This window comes from Pleurodeles waltl, chromosome 4_2 (genome assembly GCF_031143425.1).
Source record: "Pleurodeles waltl isolate 20211129_DDA chromosome 4_2, aPleWal1.hap1.20221129, whole genome shotgun sequence".
In the NCBI taxonomy this organism is placed as follows: Eukaryota; Metazoa; Chordata; class Amphibia; order Caudata; family Salamandridae; genus Pleurodeles; species Pleurodeles waltl.
The window spans coordinates 73,495,140-73,510,494 of NC_090443.1; positions in this window are offsets into that span (position 1 = coordinate 73,495,140).

The following is a 15,355-nucleotide window of genomic DNA, read 5'->3' on the forward strand; positions in this document are numbered from 1 at the left end:
ATCCTCCTCCTAGGGCACAATGGTCTTGGCAGGCAGGTGCTCAGGGCAAGTGTTCTTTGTGTCCTGGATAGTGTCCTGCTCAGCTTTGGAGACCAGCAGACCTCAATCCCTGGTTCTGGTTGCAGTAGCTCATGTCGTGGTGATCTTGTCACAGCTCTAAAGAAAAAGTAGTAGTAGTAGCAAAGTTTATTGCCTTATTAATAAAAATTAACACAAAGGAGAATCTGCATTTTATTGATAAAAACTTTCATGTTAAGCCAATAAAACTAAGCAAGGAACTACAAGATCCTTGGCTTAGACCAGTTGAAATCATACAGTGCTAATAAAACTTGTATAGCTATTTATTCTAGTGACATTTGTAATAAAAAGAAACTTCTTATAATCACCATGATCACAAAGACTGAACAACATCATGCTAAAGTGCTTAAATTTTACCTATTTCTCAGGGCGATAGGCCAGTGTATATAGCTTCCACCCACACCAAAATAATAAGGTGAAATTGAAAAATCTGTGCACATCGATAATAAAGTGCTTAAGATTTGACCATTTCATTAGGTGCCAGTATAAGATACTTAGGGGGTCATTCTGACCCCGGCGGTCCGAGACCGCCGGGGCCAGGGTCGGCGGGAGCACCGCCGACAGACCGGCTGTGCCCCGCAGGGCATTCTGACCGCGGCGGTTCGGCCGCGGTCAGATGCGGGAAACCGGCGGTCTCCCGCCGGTTCCCGCTGCCCTGCAGAATCCTCCATGGCGGCGGAGCGCGCTCCGCCGCCATGGGGATTCTGACACCCCCTACCGCCATCCTGTTCCTGGCGGGAGACAGGATGGCGGTAGGGGGGGCCACGGGGCCCCCGTAAGAGGGCCCCACAAAGTATTTCAGTGTCTGCTATGCAGACACTGAAATACGCGACGGGTGCCACTGCACCCATCGCACCTTCCCACTACGCCGGCTCAATTCTGAGCCGGCGTCATCGCGGGAAGGTTGATTTGCCCTGGGCTGGCGGGCGGCCTTTTGGCGGCCGCCCGCCAGCCCAGGGCAAATCCCAAAATACCCTCAGCGGTCTTTCGACCGCGGAGCGGTATTTTGGTGGGGGAACTTCGGCGGGCGGCCTCCGCCGCCCGCCGAAGTTAGAATCACCCCCTTAATCCCATATTTATACATTTTTAGTGCCGCATTTGCGTAATTTTTTGACGCGAAAGCGGCGCATACTTACAAAATACAATTGTGTTTTGTAAGTTTGCGCAGATTTGCCTCAAAAAGCGGCGCAAATGCAGCGCTAAATAAAGTATAAATATGGGCCTTAATTTCTTACCAGACCATTCAAGAAAGGGCATTAAAACAGAAAAACAAAAGAAAGTATAAAAGTGCTAGCAGTTTAGGATAGGGATTTAAATATGTTTTCACCACAGTCAAAAAACTTCACAAACCAACAAATCATTGGAATTGAATTCCCCAATAAACACAGCTTAAGAGCTTGGCGATAGGTTCTCACTTCTGCTATTTAAAACAATGGCTTTAAAAGAATACAGCGAGCATCAAGCAGTGTAGGACAGACACATACAATATGCAGCAAAGTTTTTTGGATATATCCACACAGTCTTCAGCAACTAGATGCCCATTGTTGTAATCATTTTGGAGTGCTGTCCTTGGTTGGATATCTGCCAAAACCTAATTTTAAAATCACATCCCTCACGCATGACAAAAAAATATGTGGACATATAGGACAATTTATCATAAGAATTTATCACTGACCAAGGATGTCTGGCCGCTAAGATGCACGCTTATCAGCTGTGAACCCGAGAAATGTTGTCTTCCGATTCAAAAAAAAGTTTGAGACAGGCTTTATTAATTTTCTGAATCCTAGACTGCAGTTCAGATTTTCAGAGACAATTGGTTAGATATGATGTCAGGCACCAGCATTCACAGAATAATTTTGGAATGCCGATTGGTTGATAGGAATTAAATGCTGAGCAAATGACGATTCTTACAGATCCTCCAATAATTGGGAGGCAAAAACTTTTACTTCAACATCGGTTAAAGCTATTAGTCGATAATTTCATGGATTTTCCGGTGGACCGCTTTTATATATAGGCTGCAAAATGCTTCTGTGCCATGACTCGGGGCCTGCATGCATTAGCAGGGGCGTCAAGACCTCGGCCCACAAATCCGGGTTAGCTCTAAAAATGATGTTGGGGTGGTTCCTTACATAAACCAAGGGTGGGGTTTACCCGAGGTAGACTTTGATCTGTGGAAGCCTTAGCACAAGGGTCATACAAGTTAGTGATAAAATCTGCCCAAACATTTTCCATAATATTTGCAGTGCAGGCCCCATTGCCACCATTTTTAAGGTCATTGATTATCCCTCAAAAATCCTTGGTAATATTTGACTTACTGTAATGATATGTGTTTTGACCACTGACTCCACGTTGCACTTAGCCTAGCAGCACACCGTCACATTAATGACCACCAGCTTCATTTTACCTATTGACTTTATTTTAGTATTAGCCACCGCCACGGTAAAACCTGCAAGTATTTTTCCATGCAGACGTTGTACTATGTGCTTTTTGCTCATGTTTTTATTCTGCATGTCTGCGTGTACTTTCTCATCAAGGGCTTAGGTTGATAAGAATGTACTAGGAAGATGTTTATGGTACGGCAGAGAACGGTTTTGTTTTGAGAGAGGGCAACTTGGGATCTTGGCCAATTCTGACATATTCCTTTTAAAACTAACATGAAGTAGCCAGCATTTCTGAATAACAAGGAGAGGGAGGGTTCTAGAAAACTCCTCTCTGGTTTGTTTAAGGTATATAAGAGCCCCAGGATTGACAGTGGGGAGATTCAGAGACTTCGGTCAGGATTGAGACATCAAAATGCCTGACATCCCGTGAGGGTAGATCTCTTTTGCTTGGATCTCTTGGAGTCTACGGCTTGAAGCTACTGAGAGAAAGATTGAAGAAATTCATTTATACAAATTTTTTGCTTTGCATTGTGTATGAATATATATATATATATATATATATATATATATATATATATATATATATAGGTATCTGTACCTTTGCATGTATATATTTGCTGTTTATAGACTGAAGATTCTTTGTACATGTTCTCATTTTATTTTTGCGCACATTTTGAACGTGCACTTTCAGTTCTACTGACCTTCCTTTACGAGCCTTGCAGAGTGATTTAATAAATGTCTTCTTTAGATTAAGAGGTACATTCTAGAGATTCTTTCAGTGTGTGTGTATTTTGGCTCGGTCAGCAGTAAAGCAAAACACTTACTTGCGCTTACCAACCTATTGCATAATTCCTGCTGGTATGCCATCTTTGCCTTCCATACTTCTTGCTTGTAGGACATCCTTAGCACTCAGCTTTCCTTTGGGGGAAGAGTGAGTTAATGAATGTTTCTGACTGAAGACTGCCCTTGTTGCTCTTTTGAGAGCCTTCTTTTCTGGGAAGAGTGTGAGGATCTACTGATTTTTTGTTAGGTCTAAGTGGATTAGCTTTAAGTGAATTGTTTGCCCCTAATTGATAAATTATGGATTTGCATATGTCCTTCCGTTTATCCACCATTGATTTTTCAGTTACCTTGTCATAGCCACTTAGGCCCTCATTAAAAGCTGCTGGTAGTAAATCTGCTGCAACTGGGTCAAAAGTAGCTGAAAAATATGCTACTGGGTGGTTTACACCTCCATGGACTTGAGTCAAGACAGACAATGAACATACATCACGCTCATGACAAAACAACATAAAGGTCTTTGTGCAAAGAAAGCCCAGACTTTGAGAATGCCTGATTACACAGACTTTCTCTCAACTCCAAAAATGCTTTCATATCGTCTTGATCTAATCAGTAACTTCTTTGTGAGTCAGCTTCTGCAATGGCTTCAAAATGACTGAAAAGTTGGGAATCCACTGGCAACAATAGCTTACCGTTCCCAAAAACATCCTGACTTCTCTCTGTGTGGCAGGGGATTCATCTGCAATATGGCTGTGACCCTTTCTCTGGATATTTTCCTAATTCCTTTCTCAATTAGGTGACCCAAATATTTCACTTCTTTCTGGCAGTACTTTAATTTGGCTGGGGACACTTTATGACCATTCTTTCCTAAATGATTCAGTAAGGCAATCGTATCACACTTGCGTGCTTCTCTCGTCGTGGATGCAACTAACAAATCATCCATGTATTGTACCAATGTTGATTAGAAAAGCATTTCCAATGACTTCAGGTTCTTTTTCAAAATCTGGTTGAAAACAGAAAGTAACTCTGAAGACCCTTGAGGAATTCTACAAAAACAGTAGACTCGATCCAAAAATTTGAAACAGAAGAGAAATTGACTATCCTCATGAAGAGGTACAGAAAAGAATGCATGTGACAGGTCTATTACGGTGAACAATTCAGCATCGCATGGGATCTGAAACATCATCACTGCTGGAATTGGCACTACAGGACAACATTTATTTTTGTTTTTTAAAATACATTTATTTATTGGTATGTTTCTTTTGTTATCTGTTTAGGTTTAAACAATACAACAACATAAGTATAACAATCGGTGCATATCAATAATTCAATGAAGGGATGGTTTAACAGCTATGTTCATGGCAGTATATTCACAGCAAGAAAAAAAAGGAGAAGTGCAATATATGCATCCAAGGTCACACTGTCGACTGAGCAGGGCCCCCTGCATTTCAAGGTCTAGGCAACCCACTGGCCTACATGGAAAGGGACCACTTAGTAACATAGTCAGTCATCAAAAACACAGTGCCAAAAATATAGTAGAGCCACCTATCACTCCCCTTCACTAGAGCCTTCAGTGGAATCGTGTTCATCCTCCTCTGTAAAATTAACGGGACAACATTTAATCACGATATTCATTACTTTTCTCAAATCCTGACCAATTCGAAACTTCCCACAGGGCTTTCGTAATTCCATTATTGGTGATTTACATGGACTGCTCAACACTTCTTTCAAAACTCCTTGGTTTACAAATTCTGCAATTATGGGTGCAGTCTCTTCAATGGTGTCCTGTATCATATGATATTGAGGAATCTGGGGAAAATTCACGTTTGGCTTGACTGTGACCTTAACTGGCTCAACCCCTTTTATTAGACCAATGTATTTTCCTGTAAAACTCCACACTTTCATTTTAACTGTTCCCTGCAAGTCAGAAGGAAGATCTTCCACTGTGAAAACCGGAAAGAAGCTAATTTAACGGGTACTCCACATTTATTGTCTCACAATCTGTCTCTGGAGCCGTCATCATCATCACGGTCTGAATTTCAATTCCATCATTTGAGCCAGTAATTGAACATCTTGTTTTACACAACAAGAATTTTCCTAGTAAGGATACTGGACTCGAGTCACAAACTACAAACTTGTGTAATCCTTTAAAATTGCCAGTTTTAACCAGAACTGGTTCTGTAATTGGGTTGGTCAAATACTGATTTGCGACTCCTACAATCTGACTGTTTTTCCTGAAAGGTGCAAGTGTGGAACTTCTGCAGTTCTTACTGTAGAGCGTGTAGCTCCTGTGACAACCAAGAATGAAACTTTGTGACCCATTACTTTTCCCTTTACATATGGACCTTTCCAATCTACTTCTAGGGAAGCTGCAAGCACACATTCTTCTTCATCTGAACTCTCACTCACCCAATGATTGTTTATTCCATTCTCACTGTGCAATGAGAATTGGTGCACTGTGTCATTACTCTGATTAAACCTTTGACCTGTGACCTGCTGAACATGCATCACATGCTGCTGCTCCATTGGGGCTGGAGGTATTTGAATTTGCTGTCTAGGTACCATTTGAACTTGTGGTTGCATTGACTGTGACTGGGGCATCTGCAACCGTGGTGTTTGCACCTGTTGCACGGGCTGAAACCCTTGCATCTAATTCACATTGTTTTGAAATTTTTGATTAGAACCTCTCATTCTCGGTCCTCTCATGTTTTGAAAAGAATTGATGTCACTTGTTTGCTGAACAACACCTTTCTGACTTAACATCGGGCACTCCCGCTTCCAATGTCCAAGCCCTCCGCAAGAGTGACATGCCAACAATCTCTTCATTCCCTGCACATCATTCTGAACCACTACAGAATTCAAATCAGGACTACGATTCATATTTCCAATTCCTCCACGACCTCTACCTCTAGCTTGATTCTAAACACCATCTTTCCCTGAAGCTGTTGTTGCGGAAAATTTCCCTGCATTCCTGTTTGTGCCGCTTTAATCTGCATCACCGTTGCCTTTTCTTTCAACTTTCTCTGCTTCAACTCAATCTTGTCACTACAGTACTTTGCATACTGTAACACCTCATCAATCGGCTTTGCTTGCCTGCAAATCAAATGACTCTTAATAATCATTCGCCCCTAATTCCGGGGTAAGTCAACATTGCATGTGTGTTTGAGTGTTTTTCAGCTTTTATCATATATCGTCACTTCATTTTTGCTGTGTTGTGTGCAGTGGTGTGCCACCCCTCACCCTTTATAATCTGTAGTTTATCTATTATACATTACAGACCTACCATACCATGAACCACCTGTTCAGGTAGGCTTTTTAGAATTCACTTTTGAGCACTTCACTTATTATTAGTGCTCCGGGATCCTAGACCCTGACGAATGCCCCTGACCTACCAGCACTTCGAGAGGGCAGAAACATGTTGGTCATACGTATTCCTTTTTAAGACTCTAAGAGACAATATCCTCTTGTGAGCCTCCTTCCCCGTTCTTAACCTTACCAACATGCACCCCCATTAAAGTTTAACTGATAGCAATTGGTGACATGTATGGTAATTTTATTTCCACCTTATTTGGATCCCTGTAATTTATCCAGCCAGTTTAATTTCAGCACTCCCTCTTCATCTTTTAACTAAGAGGTTGAGTCTGCCCAAGTAGTACCATCTTACTTGGGTGGGGCTAGGTGGTCAAATGATGAAGCAATACACTATTATGTGTGTGAGACCACCTAGACTGTAAGGGAACTTCCCCCCTCCCCTCTTATCACAACACAGCCTTTCGCTCCTGAGACACTCTCCACACATGCTTTCCCCCTCTTACAGAAACGCGACCTAATCGATACCGCCAATTGAGGGAACACTGGTCCAACTCCACCCTCAACCCCAACTACCCCACACCCTTAGTGGCTATATAGATTTCTCTTGGGAGGTGGTGTGGGATAGTAACACTCCCAGTACTCTCTTTTTGTGTTTTGTGTCTTAATAATCTGGCTCATTTCAGGTCTTAATCCTTCAACAAATCTGAACACAAAATTAATCATGTCTTTCGGCTCAATTGTTTCAGTACAACTGTAATGTTTGAACCCCTGCAACAATCTCTCATAATATGCATGTATTGACTCTTTCGCTTCCTGGGCTGTCCTGTCTATTCTCTGCCAGTCAATATTCTTGGGCGAAATTCTCATTTTCAAAAATTCAATCACCTTATAGTAATATTTCATTACGTCAGGAGATGGTGCACCTGTTGCTGGATCTCCCTGAGGTTCTCTTGTTGGCCAATCTACGCTCCTCTTGCATTCAACCCCTAAGTCTGCTAGAACTACTATCTCTAACAGGATGTTCAAATTCTCCCACTGGCTTTTTACGAGTTTCACAAACCTGTCTGTCTGTTGGTACCATCCTATTGGCTTCTCTCTCAACCTGGGATAATCATTTGTAAACAACAGAATGTCACTTCTGCTCCAAGGGACAGGGACAAAATTCCCTCCTGGAATCTCTCTCATAGGTAGAATTTTCACTTGGTCCTCAACCAGCTACATATTTGCAATAAGATTTGCAGAGTCCCTTTTCTTCTTGTCTCTTTTCTTCACCCAACCTTTGCATTTGTTTAATTCTCCCTGTGTTTAAATGCTATATATGAATTCCCTAAGGTGAATTTTCATTTCTGGTACTCTCATGTTCTCTTAATCTTTTGAGCCAAAATCTAATCTGTAACTTCTCTTCAAGTGCTTTGTTTTCTCAATCTGTCATATTTCTCTGCTAGGTCTGCTAATTCCTTCTTTGTTGGTAAGCAGCTTGCATAAGTTTTTTTTGTTTTTTAAAAAATATGTTTATTGAGTTTTAAAAGTTTACACACTTAGGGTTACATAGTTACAATGTTGCACCGCCCCTCCTACACTTCCGGATAGGGGCAGTCACACCAGGATACTCATTAATAGATTAAACAGTACTCGTACAGCTACATTAACACACTGAAATCCCACCACCTTACACATAGCAGCACTTGGGTCGATTCTTACTGCAATCTGTCCTATTGATTGCCACGTAGCTTGGGTGAGCGTATTTATTGGCGCTAGTGGGTCTATCTCTGATAATACTTGTTGACTGTGATGCAAGGGGGGGGGGGCCGTGTCTGTTTTGGGACTTGTGTGTGGCTCAGTGGTGTACTTTATTTGCCTGAAACTGGTGCATGTGTACATTCCTCACCTGGCCCCTGTTGTTACTTGTGTTGGCTTCGCTGATAAGGGGGGGGGTTCCCTCTTTGCCTTGTCTTGTTTTCCGGGTTTGGTTACTTAATCTGGCGTTTCAAGATTGTCTAGTAGTTCTGTGCCTACCCAGCCTCTCTGTCTGTATCATGGCGGCCTTTCATCGTTTTTGGCAGCTAGCCGGGTGATTAGTGTTTCCCAGGTTTCCACCCCTGTGTGATTTTTGTCCCGCATGTGCAAGTTTACTAAGTACCAGGGCCTCCGTCCTGGTCCAGCACAACGTTAAGGAGCGCCAGGCCTTCAGGTCGGGTGCCCTGAGGGCCTTCCAGTTCATTGCTATCAGTCTTTTGTATAGCACAAATGCGAGGTCTGCAAACTTATGTAGGTGTCGGTGTTTCTTTTCTCTGGCTCTCAGCCCTAGCAGACAAGATTTGGGGTCTGCTGCTAGTGTCAGACCTGTTATTTCCGCTACCTCTTCTGTCAAGCCCCTCCATTCCCTGAGTATGTGGGCGCATTCCCACACCATGTGATAGAAGTGCGCTCCAAGCAGCTTGCATAAGTATTGCAACTCGTCTTCCTTGAATGTATCAATCCTGTCTAACCCCATGGTTCCCTCAATAAGGTCTTCGGCCTCTAGTCTAAGTCTGGTCAAATTCAGGGCACTTCCTCCGTTAAGCTCTCCTTGAGTAGTACTCAACCTCTCTAGCCATTCAGTTAATTGCTGAGCTGTCAACCCTTGTAACGTAACATTGTGTGAGTCACACGTGGCACTTGCTGTAATGTCAGATTCGGAGTTTCTGGTGTCATCCTGCTTGGATTTGAACCTATGTATGATCTCAACTCACAGTTTGGTGGAGTCCTGAAAGGACTTAAATCAATTAACGGACCTGTTCCATCAAATGTTGATCTCCTGGGAGTTGTCATTCTTGCATTCGCGTTGTATCTCTACCTTTGTACACTCCGGTTCAGAGACACTTGCTCACTGTTCTGATTATTTCCCTGGGCAAACAATGGTATGACTGGACCTATGGTAACTGGTACTGACACTGTATCTGGGCTTGGTCTGACATTTAGCTTTCGTGGATGCACTATTCCTGAATTCTGATTTGTCAAACTGAACATTTCTGTCTGTGATCCTGTTATGGGGGTGTATCTTGGAACTGTCTGTGACTGTATTGGATACATCAAATTTGGGTTGGACTCTATCTGGACCATTGTTGGCTTCTGGAAGACTTGTCCGGTCAGCACTATCAAGTTTGTTGCAGTATTTACAACGGGTACATCAGGGTAAATTCTTGGAACATCCATTTGCGGCACAGGCCTTTTAACTGCCAAAGTACCTGGAGAATTGTGGCTAACCTGTATCTGGTTGAATTGATTCAACTGATATCAGGGCTGTAGGATCTACACTGGTGTTTGAACTTCTCTCATGCACTGTATATGGTGGGGGATGGTTTTTCAATAACTGTAAAATGAATTCATCATTATCTGACTCTTCATCGTGTGTCAAAGACTTACTAGATCCTGTGGATTTCAGCTCCATGAAGTATAGGAATTCCTCTTTCTAGTGCTCTTTCTAGCTTCATTCTCATTCTCATATATAATTGCAGAAAACAACTTAATTCCCAGTAAAGTCTCTGTTCTCCAAAATTTCTGATCACTATCCCATCTAGCCTCTGCTAGTGTCTTCTCAGATTTTCTAATTTTTCTCTCGAATTTCAATTGCTGTTGCTGTATAGCCACTCCTTCCCAAATAGCTAACGCTTTGAACTGTGCTGGTCTCAGAGGTTTCAAATCATACAGTACCCTCCTCAAATTCTCTAAGTCCTCAAATTAAATGTTCCATGGGCAGGAAACGCTAAGCGCCCGTCTTTCTTTGTCACTTTGCACCATTGTTTCAGCCAAAGACATGGCACAGCACCCTGCTCTTCCAATACAATATAGGCGGGTGTACCTTCTAGTGGTGTAACTTCTCCTATTCTCCTTGGAATATACGAATCTCCCCACAAGGCACTCTTCAAAGCTTTGAACAATTTAATATTCAGTTATTTTACGCTACTTTCAATCAAATCAGGAAGTGACTTTCAATCCCAAAATCCTTTTCGCTGACCTTCTCAACCAATTGTGCTTCACGGTTGTCCGCCAATCTGAGCGCGACCCTTCTCACTAACAAACCTATCCCAGCATGCCTCCAATGACGTCACACTCACACGTACAGCGGTTGACAAACTCTTTCAGCTTGTCCTCCTAAACTCAGACTCACACAAAACTAATGCAAAATTATTGCGAGCACTAAACAAAATCAAAACCTAATTTGTCTGTTTGCTACAGGTAGGGTAACACAACTTCTTCAGAAACCTTACGGATTTTTCACTGACTGCCTTTCAATCTAGCAGCTACTCTTTCTTCCTCAGTTTCCCTGATTCACAAGCAAAATTCAACCCGCAAATTTTACTCTCAATGATCAGTGGGTCTGTCCTGGTGCACATAGGACTCGCCAGATCTCAGTCAAAAAATCTTTCACTCACTTTAACACGCACTCTTGAGTTTGTCAACCACGCCCGATTGACCTATTAAACCAGACAATTACAACAAAAACCAAGTGTCTCATACACTTTCAGTAAACTCCGGAGTCTTAGACCACGCAGGGTCCACATACCAACAACCATGTGGACAATGTTTGAGCACAAAGAGCCACAGACATGTGAAGTTCGACGACTTCCCTACTCTCACACTTCGGAGTATGCAAACTCCTTCAACAACTTCATTTGGAGTATGCAAACTCCCTAAACCCTCACAAACATCACAATTCCCCTGCGATTTGCATAAGCCGTGCAAGCGCAAAACCTATTCCATTCACACTTTCACTAGAACGCCGAGAACATCTTCAAACAATCATTGGCAAGCTCCAAGGTTCTGTGAAAGTCATTCTATGTTCTTAGGGACACATTTTCTCTCCACTTTGTATCATCAAATCTGAAAATCTGAACTTTCACCAATTTCTCTTACCCAATCTGCAAATTATTTTCTCTCTTTGGGGGCGTAACCATTACCCTACTACCAACTCTGGGTACCAGTTATTTCTCAAGGGGAAACCTTTGTGGTGGCCTCTTAAGGAGACGTAACCATTCTACTCTCTTACCTTCTCTAGAGGGCAAATGACTGACCCTAAGATGATGGCTCTTAAGGAGATAAACCACATACTGAGTCTTTATGATGGGCTGTTAAGAAGAGACTACCATCTCTGTGAGCGCGTCTGGCCTTATTTGGGTTCTTATCTTTTATTTATAAGGGGACGCATTACAGGTTTGATGGACCTTTTGACTGTGCTTAGAGTAAATCCCAACATAGGACTCAATTTCAGTACCAATCAATAACAATATAAATCAATAGTATCAATAATCATTGGAGTCAGTTATCTCACACACCATGACCCCTTTGGCCATGTAAAAGTTATAATGTTTATTTCCCTATATTAACAATACTAACCAAATTTTCTAAAGAATCTCAATTTAACCAAAGTATGGATCACTACGCATTCTAGAGTTACAGTACAAATCAATAGCAAGAACAACTGTGCAATAGAAATAGCATACATTTAGATTCAGCAAAGAAACAACGTCAACTGTTAATGATTAGCAAACATTTTCTGTGGGTCTCCTAGCTAACCTTCTGATTAGATAGCGTGTTTGGGCTTCATGGAAAACAATTTAGTCAACACAAATTTGGAAAAATATCTAGCTATGGCTCTATCAAAATTAGCGGTTGGTACCTAGAAACAAAAGGCAAATTACATCAAACAATAACAATTAATACCTCTCCTCAATATGGATCAGCAAGCTACGACTGTTGGACATCTGTTCGGTCAGCATCGGCATCGGACCATGAAAGAGAATGGTTCAGAACAGGGGATTCTAAACTATCCGAACCATTTGTAAAGCGTAGTTTAAGGATCAGTATTCAGCATCAACGTTTAAGCAATATAGTTAAAGATAGAAATCTCTAAGTAAGAGAATCAAATAGGAATGAGCATTCCTCTTCAGCAGAAACTGAAAAATTGAGTGAGTGCTTTTCTCTCTGTACAGTCGGGCTAAGTTAAAATAATCTAAAACTCTTCCCACATTGCCACTGGTCAAAGAATTGTATGTTTACATTTAGTACAATTAAAGCAGAATTTAAAATCTAAGATATAACTAAACTGTCTTTCACAAGTAGAGGATTGTCTCCTCTTCGCCTGTTCCCATCCTTGGACTCGTCGGGTAACAATTTTGTAACTCTCTGTTCTTCAGTAAGTGCATCCATTGTTAGCCCCTGGGAACATCGCTTTCACACACATTAAACTTTACATTGTAACGATAACTAATACAGCGTATTCTAGCAAGCACTCCTCATGGGTACAGAAATAATCTACTAGCATTTGGTCAACCCAGTGAAACAATGCAAGTATTAATTTCTCTAAAAAGCCATTTTTTGTGAATTATTTGAACTCTGCAACTTAACATTAGGCTGTGCAACTAGGCCCAAGACCTCGCTAACTTAAGGCCTACAATTTAATGAAACAAATACATAATTAGTAATCATCGGTAAATGCTTCTGGCCCCGTAGAAGAGTAATGCCTCCCTATAAGTACTCTTCAGAGCCCTGTTTTTAAGGTTCATAGTGGTACCCCTTGGCCCTGCTCTTCAATTCTCTCTGCCTATTATATGTATGCCAGATGTTCTCTACCCCCTACCACAAAGAAAATTAGTCAAGACAAATCAATAATGCATACCTGGGTTTGTAAAGCTCCTAGAGTAGCTAAAAAGAACTCACTAAATCCTTAAACATGGTGGTTTGCTTTTTCTATAGCTAGAGAGTTATGTTTGAGCTACACAACTACGATCACTATTACATAATCAGAATATAAATTATATGAAGCTCTAGGTCCAGATGGAAAATAGTTACAATATTGTAGTATCATTTTACCTCACTCCAGTTAGGCTTCACACATTCTGAGAGGAGTCATTAGACCAAATAAAACTAATAATGGTATCGGGCCACCTAAGAATCCCTTAATATTGTTTGGGTTACTCGGGCGTAGATGCAGAATATCTGCTAACCACTCACACAGACAATTTTTCACACAGTTCCTACTTGCTGACCATTAACAATAGCCCTTACCTGGAAACAACCTAATGTATATATCTGGTCCAAGATTTGGCAAGTGTCTGCCATGGAAAAAACTCTCCACACTGATATTCGAAAAGATGGCTAAAATTGGGAAGGTTTGCCCACCTTTGGAAATGGTATCAATAATGCAAGGTGTTGTAGAGGTGCCCAGGGCCATATGTACATGGTTTTGGACAGATCTGGGATTTGTAGATCAAGTCATTTCACCATCAATGGAGAAGATCTGCTGGATTTTCTAGGCTAGAACTCAACCAACGTAAGAATGTACTTGCCAGCATATTTTATTTTCAGTTTGCAGCAGAAGAATGAACAACTGGTACAGCCCTGTTAACCAGCACAACAATATGAAACGTGCAGTAGAGTACTAAACAATCAGTATACAGGAACCTGAATCATGTGGGTGTTATTCTCCTCCACCAAAGTTAAGGTTTTCAGAGAGGTCACTGGGTTTAAGGAGCTTCCTTTTCCTTGGCACCCTTCTAAAAGCCACATGTAATACAGTAACACAAAGAGTAAAATTATATAAGAGCAGGGGCGGCTCCTTCGCAATGGCAAAGGATCGGCCCCCCTCTGGCTAAGCCAGGAGCTGAAAAATAAAATGATATTTCATTATTGTTTTATCTTTCAGCTGCTGGCTCAGCCAGCCGCATGTGAAGGGCGGAGCTGGGTTGCAGGGGGTAAAGAGGGGGAGGCGGAGAGAGTGCACCTATGCGTGCATGTGTGTTTGGCTGGTCGTTTTAGGCCATCCAAACACATATATAAACTTACTATAGCCTGGACTGGGAAATGCATTCGTTATCAAGAAGTCGCCCTGCCTTCATGCAACTGAATGGAAGCACTGACGAAAGAGGCATGTTCAAGGGAGATATGTAATAGAATAGGGTAGGAGAGCAAGGCTAACATTGCTTCACTGAGGAATACCTAGATGGTCTAAAAACTTGTAGAGTGTTGGGTTGATGGTGTGTAATCCTGTGACTATAAATGCTTCTAAGTAGATTTTTTTTTAACCAAAAACTAGTTGTATATTGTAATATAAAAACATCAGAACATCGCTGTGTATTTAAAAATAGACCGCAGTTTTATACCACTCCTAAAATCAGAAGGATAAATCTTTTGGATGGATTTAGTAAGAGTGTTCGGTGATGTAAAGTTATCTTGTGTCAGAGCTACAGGAGGTTCCTCATTCAAATAAGCAAGATACAAACTCAGGATTTGCAAAGGTGCATTTCATAACCAATCTTTAGTGGAGGTTTTGGTCCTCCTTGGGGACAAAGATAGACAAAGTGGGAAAATATGTTTTTGTTTTTTGATTCGCTGAATCAATATCAATTCAAGAGCCCTTTAGGATGTCCAAAAGACAAACTTGAGAAATGTTACCCCAATGAAAGTCACCTACAGTTAGTAGGGTATTTAGAACCTGAGAAAGAGTACTTTAGTTGGCTATCAAATATTGAACATTTCCCAATTGTATAACATACCTTCTTTCTCTGACATTGCAAAAAGTGGGCTGGATGAACCCTAACCCCCAACCCCAAAGACATATTATCAAAAATAAATAGGCTGCCAAGGTGCTATAAACCTTTGCTTTTTCCAACTTGAACTCCAGTTTAAATCAGAGGTTAAAGTAGAACAGGTGAAACCTTCCAGCTTTCTATTTTAGAACATCATTGAGATTGATGTATTGAGTCTAAAGTGCCCTTGATGTCTACAAAACAGCAATATAGAGACCTTTTAGCCACACTAAGTCT